Raw genomic sequence first — 6592 nt, forward strand, 5'->3', positions numbered from 1 at the left:
GTTTCTTTCAAAGATCACCTGAGGACTGAGGAGCGGGGTCCGCCTGAGTAACTGTATTCTGCTGAGAGAGCAGTGCACCCCCCCTGTGCCCATTCAAGTCCTGCTGAGGCACTTTCTCTAAAGGGACTGCTTTTCTTATGAGAAGCCTGTCTATTCACTAACGGACTGACCGAAGTATCAGTGGATTTGAATGGAAGTCAACTAATACCAAATCTCTAGGAACAAAACTGAAAGCTGAATTTAAAGAGTAAGTTTAGAGGTGAACATTAGTTCTTATTGGCACTAAAGTTGGAGGTAATAAAACACGTTTCTAAATCCTCACCCCCCCACCAGGAAGAATTGGAGCAATCCCATGAACTTGCCCCATCCCTCTTTGAGAGCATCTTTTATCTGTCAGAAATGAGTTCAGCTGCTCTGCTGGTGAGTGGGGACTTCACCTCTTTCTCTTTAAAAATGAAGATTTGCCCACATTGCAGGGTTTGTAAGAACTAAATGAGATCACATAGGTTCATCCAGGGGCACTTAGCAAGCCTTCAATAAACGGTAACCTTGAGTTTTCCTTTATATTCCACAGGGTTAATTAGATAGGCCTAACCTTGAGGCAGATCTGAAACCTAATTGTGCTCCGATGATAGAAATGTGGAATTCTGTTCCTTGCAGGTCTGCCCAGTAATTCATGTAGTAACTCTTTATTGATCAGTGAATTTTTCTTTTTCTGTAAAGTGTTAAGACTATTATTTCATACACTTATTATTCAAGTAAGAGCTTTATTTTAATTTTAGTCTATTGTGTTTGGAAGAAGAGCCCTTTGACAAGTGTGCTTTTAAAAACATGTATGTATTATATGTTAATTATTTGTTGTGCTTGTTGCCCAGTTAAGGTATTACTAAACTGTGCTGTTGTAATAGACAAGGTCATGTCTTAGATGAGATGCAGGTTCTGGTCTGAGCCTCTAAACTCTACCACCATTTACTGAGAGAGGGCCTGTGGACATTGGAGTTTAATTTATTCCCCTTGCCCTGGGGGCCAGGTATGTCCAGAGTTTACTTGTGTGGTGGGAAACATATGCCATAGAGAGATCAATGGGAAGATGGGAGGAATTACAGAGACACCAATTTTGAGATATCAAATCAATGTGTTTTAGCTCCCAGGTAATCCACAGTTCCCAGTTGTCCAGCTCTCCAAGCTATTGAATCAATAGCATGCCCTATGAAATCAGTAGCATTACTTCATGGAGAAATCATAGCCTTGTTATGAACAGAGATGCATTGGATTTGAATTTTAAAATGTTTTTTTTTTTCCTAGAGTCTGAAAGCAAGCACTTTTGATCATTGTAAATGCCTGGATTGCTTGAGGAAGGGATGATTTTCTCAAGGTCCCAAAGCAAGCACTGAGCTTGAAGAGGATCAGGCACTATAGAATAGGAAAAAGATGCAATACAAGGAAGTCTTTTCGCACATAGGCAGAGGAAAGCCCCTCTGATTACTGAGATGTGGAGCATGAGATAGAGACAAAAAGGAAAACCACAGATCAGGCCCTAGTGTTCTGATTCTCCTCTTAAGGGTGAATTTCAAAAAAAGAAATTAACAACATCCAAGTAGTTCTGGGGATTCCAAAGACCTCTAGGTCTGATGCTGTGCATTTCTGGATGTAATTGGGGAAAATGGAAAGTTTCCCAAAGTCTCATGCATCTGAAATGTCAGGAGCATTTAGATTCAACTGTAGCATTTAGGGACTTCACCTCTTTATCTTTAAAAATGAAGACTTGCCCATATTACAGGATTTGAAGGAGCTATCAGCTGAAATAGCTGAAGGAGGTATCAAAGAGGATGGGCCTGAATGAAGTCTCACTTTGGTGTGGCGTGGAGAAAGCAAGCAAGAAATCTTAGGCCTTCAAGGCCATTCATAAGTGCTGCATGCCCTAGTAATCAGTAGGGGGACTACTGTAACCATACAGACTGTAGGGTGTGGGATGTTTGTGTCTACAAGCTAGGGCAGTGTCCATGGATATCAGCAATGGTAACAGGATACACCCTAAAGACCAAGCAGGACAACCTCAATCGAAAAAGATATGCAGCGGCTCTGTGGTTACTCTGCTGCAGAAGCAGCCATGGCAGAGGCACCTCAGAGATGAAGCAGGATGTGTTACATCACCTAGAGACTTGGGAGCTCCATGCCTATGTCAAAGGACATGTCAGCTTTATTCTGCACCCAGATACTATATTTGAAAGGAGAACAGAAAAAATTTAAAACACAAGAGAATCTTAAATACAGATAAAAATGTATATTCTGACTTTTGTGGTAAGGGGCTTCTAGAATAGACAGAACAAGATACTAGCTATAAAACTAAATTTCATTTTTGACAACTGAATATATACTTGTTAAATTGCTACCTGTCCTACAAGCAAGAGAGCTATGAAGTTAGGTCAGTCCTTTTAGGACAGAATTCACTTGTTTTGGAACAAGAATCCTGAAATATAGAAAATTAACCAAAAGTGATCAGGATATTCTATAAGATATTTCTTTTGTTTCTGTTTTTGAATTTTAAAATTATCCTCTGTGTGCCAGGATAGCTGAGGCCTGAGTTTTAAAAAAGAGAGATTGACATCTTATTACTATGAATTGGCTGCATATCGGCTTGTGGAAATTAAAGTGAGAAAATGCTGATGACAACATTTTAGTCTGTGGAAGCATCTTAGGAACTTCTCCATTTGTGGAATCTCCTAGAGCCTCTATCTGCTCAGTCCTGAAGGAATTTGCATATTGCATATTCATGGAGGCCATTCCTTAATAATCTTCATGGTGACGGTGTTCTCTTCTCTAGCCATCCCACCAGACTTCCAAGTGGTTGGATAGAAGAAGCCAAGAGTTGTTTAAGTGTAATACATGTATGGCCACAGGACTGAATTGAATAGGAGCCAGGAATTGAGGCCCAGTGAGACACATAGGTTCTAGAATATAACAGGCCTACAAAGATAGGCAAGGTGATGTCCAGAAAGCTGTGCTAAGGCAAGGAGTAGCCATGTTCCAGGGAAGTCTAGCCCTCAGTAGATGCAATTCTGAAAGAGGGGTTTGGATAGTAAGCATTGCCTGAAATCTAACACTAAGCAAAAGACTGTGGGAGGCATCCTCATTTGCTTCTTGCTCAACTGAAGAGATGGATTAAGTATGTATGGGCCTAAGAAAAAAAATACCAGAAATGAGGCATAAAAAATGGAGTATCCTGTGAATATTGTGAATGGCTTCTCCTTTTTTTATTCCCCAAAGATGTATGTCTGGAAGCATGAGTGCATTTTCCTCCTGAAAGTGGACCAATGTGATCGACTGCCCAGATAAATGTATGCAACTCTAGGACATAATCTGGTTGTTAACTAGTTCCTGCCCAGTATCCATTCTCAATCTTGATTAACAGACTTCTATTTGCTGTTCTTGAAGCCCTTTATTAGTAATTGCATACTCTAGCTGTATTCCAGTGCCAATATTCTATTTTGTTCTAATTTTTACCAGTGATTTCAGCCCAGCCCTCAAAGCTGTTTGTTCTTTGTGTGTGTGTGTGTGTGTGTGTGTGTGTGTGTGTGTGTGTGTGTGTGTGTGTGAATATACACCATGAACTTTCTTTCCAAGGGCAGAGTTGGAAGTAAACAATAAGGAGTTTAACTTCCCTACTTATGATGGGGTAACCACAGACAGAACTCAAGTATCTTCATAACCAGGTTAAAAGCTAACCAGTCTTAAATTCACTCCCAATTTTAAAAACCATATCGCATTAACCATCTTCTAAATTTTCTGATCTCTGTAATAGATTGGACTAGAAGACACAAGTTTCAAAAAGTCTTAAAAGTAAATTTTACTTTTAAATATAGGATGCTTCATGAATTTGTGTGTCATCCTTGCTCAGGGGTCATGCTAATCTTCTCTGTATCATTCCAATTTTAGTATATGTGCTGTTGAAGTGAGCACAAAAACTGTTTGTTCTTAGTATTGATGGTGGTGCTGTTGTGCCCTGTTACCTAGTGCTTTCAAACTGGTATTGCTTATGACATTCAAATGAGCATTTACATGAGAGAACTGGAAAAAAAATCACTCTAAATTTGTTAATCATTATATGATGTTAACAGATAAAAATAAGAGTTTAAAAAGCATTGTGTCACAATAAACTCACAAAAAACTGAGTTTTCAAGTGCTAAACATGTTAAGGTCACCAAATAAGTCAAGGACTGACCAGCAGTTAGCTCAAACTCTTTATTTTTCAGAGTTTTGTGGCAACTCTTTGTTTCTTTCAGGAGGATCGTTTTTTTTTTTTTTTTTAAATGTCTGTTGGCTACTCCTAACCCTCTTTCCTAATTGTGAAAGAAAGCCCAACAGGAAGTCACAGAAGTCACTGCTTATCTCTGTGCCAACTCTGTCAGACCACACAGAAGCAAAACCCAGCTGATCTGGCCAAGCTGTCAGATCTGAGGAGAGATTTGGCAATGGGACAAGCAGAAGGGAAGCTGTGGTGTTACTAGGCCAGGACTGAGGAGTGGTTACAGGCAGTGCTTGGAAACTGTCTACACCCTGGATGGGAGCATCTGCTGTAGGGAATTTAACCAATAAGGGGAGAGAGAACATGTTGGTTCACTTGATACCTGGATAAAATGGAAGCTGGCATTTTATGGAATTACAGAGACCACAAAGATTACTTGTGGGTGGAAGAGGGGTAGTAAAGGTAGGGTGCATATGATCTAGTGTAGGTTGCTTTAAATATTTGATACTGCCACTTTCTAGGAATAAGACCATGTAAAATGATGCTGTCTACATACTTCATTGGGATTATGTCCCAACTTAAAATCAAAACAAAGTATTAGAAACAAGAACGAGTTATAAAGATACCTTTCAGAGTAATATATCTTCATACCATGGTTGACTTTGAAGAAATTAGATTTATTTATGAAATAAATAATTGTTTGTGAAATAGGAGTAGTAATGTTAGCTAACTTTGATTGAAGACTTACTATGATTCAGGCATTATGTTTAGTACCTTATATTTATTTTCTCTTCAAAGTTCAAAACAAAATCTCAGGAAGGTACTATTTTTATTGTGACTTAACAGAGGAGAAAATTGAGGCATAGAAATGCTAAGACAACTTGTTCATAATCACACTGTAGGTATCACACCTGGGGTTCAGATACTTGTGTGGCTCAGCTGTCAACCCTTTTAACTAGATTCTCAGTTGTTAATCTAATCCTTTTCAAAAATAAACTGTTTCCCGAATTCAAATCACAATAATGAACTATTACATACTATGTAAGACTTAAAAAGAATGACAGTACCAAATGTGAGGAGGATGTGGTGCAACTGAAACTCTCATAAACTGCTGGTATAATATGAGTGGGTACAACCCATTTGGAGAACAGTTTGACAGTTCCATATACAGCTAGCGTATACTTGTACAACCATACAATTCCATTCCTAGGCATTTAGCAATAGAAATGAAAATATACCCATACACAAATGTTTACATAAGCTTTACTTATAATACTAAAAAACTAGACATAATCCGAATGTCCATCTACTAGTGATTGGACACACCATTTTTGGTGGATACATACAATGGAATATTACTCAGCAATAAAAAGGAATGAACTGCTTACTGATACTTGTATTAACATGGATAAGTCTCAAAGTATTATGATGAGCAAAAGAATAGAGACCAAAAATTCACATACTGTATGATTTCATTTATGTGAAGTTCTAAGATTGGGAAAGCTAATCTGTAGTGATAAAGCGTATCAGCGGTTAACTAGTACTGAGAAAGTAGGATTAACTTTATAAGTACACAAGATCGCCTGGCTTGAATTTGAATCCCAGTTTCACCACCTATTTGCTGGGTAACTATGGGCAACTGCCTAAGACTTTGTATCATCAAATTACTTATCTGAAAAATACAAATAATCTCATTGGGTCATGACAGATAGGACAAGTACATGGTGTAAATTGAGTGCTAATATCTAGTATCCATGATTTATAATTTATTGTTTTAAATGTACTGTAGTAAGGAGAGCACTGGTTTAAAGTTAGAATCTTAGGTTTAGGTACCTATACTTTACTGATCAGCTTGATGTCTGAGACAAGTTCCTGGGCCTCTTTGATTTTTTTATTGGCCATTTTGTAAAATGGTTATATTATTATTATTTATAATATTGGTTTATTTTGAAGTTAAAGTGAGACTTTAAAAATTGAAGTATATAGAATACCTGGTACAGAGTAGGACCCCATAAGTGTTAGTTGATTTGAAGTCCAATTTTTATTGAAACTGTCACATAGAAGGCATGATAACTCTATTAAATAGAATATTAATAATGGTATCCCATTTACCAATGGTGCCTGAAGATAGGTATTTGCACAAAGTTACCTTAAGAAAAAAGAAACATTGAGATCATGGACTGAACTTTTCTGATTTTATCCAAATCTTTGACGTTTTCAAGACATAGCTAAACAACTGGCCAGATAATAATGCAGAAGGCATTTTATGATCCTGTACTCCACATGCTTGTTTGTGTCCTTTGTTGGCTAGATTTCTATGAAAGTCTAGAAGGCTGGAAGCAGAGG

At 37.8% G+C, this 6592-nt stretch overlaps 1 non-coding gene across 1 annotated transcript; it reads right to left on the reverse strand.

The window, feature by feature from the left end:
- Window positions 1–3853: 3853 nt before the first annotated feature.
- LOC118973160 (U6 spliceosomal RNA) lies at window positions 3854–3960 on the reverse strand. Its single transcript, XR_005062397.2, has one exon. It is a non-coding gene; the product is annotated as a U6 spliceosomal RNA (small nuclear RNA).
- Window positions 3961–6592: the final 2632 nt, after the last annotated feature.

Source organism: Manis javanica, chromosome 6 (assembly GCF_040802235.1).
Source record: "Manis javanica isolate MJ-LG chromosome 6, MJ_LKY, whole genome shotgun sequence".
Classification (NCBI taxonomy): Eukaryota; Metazoa; Chordata; class Mammalia; order Pholidota; family Manidae; genus Manis; species Manis javanica.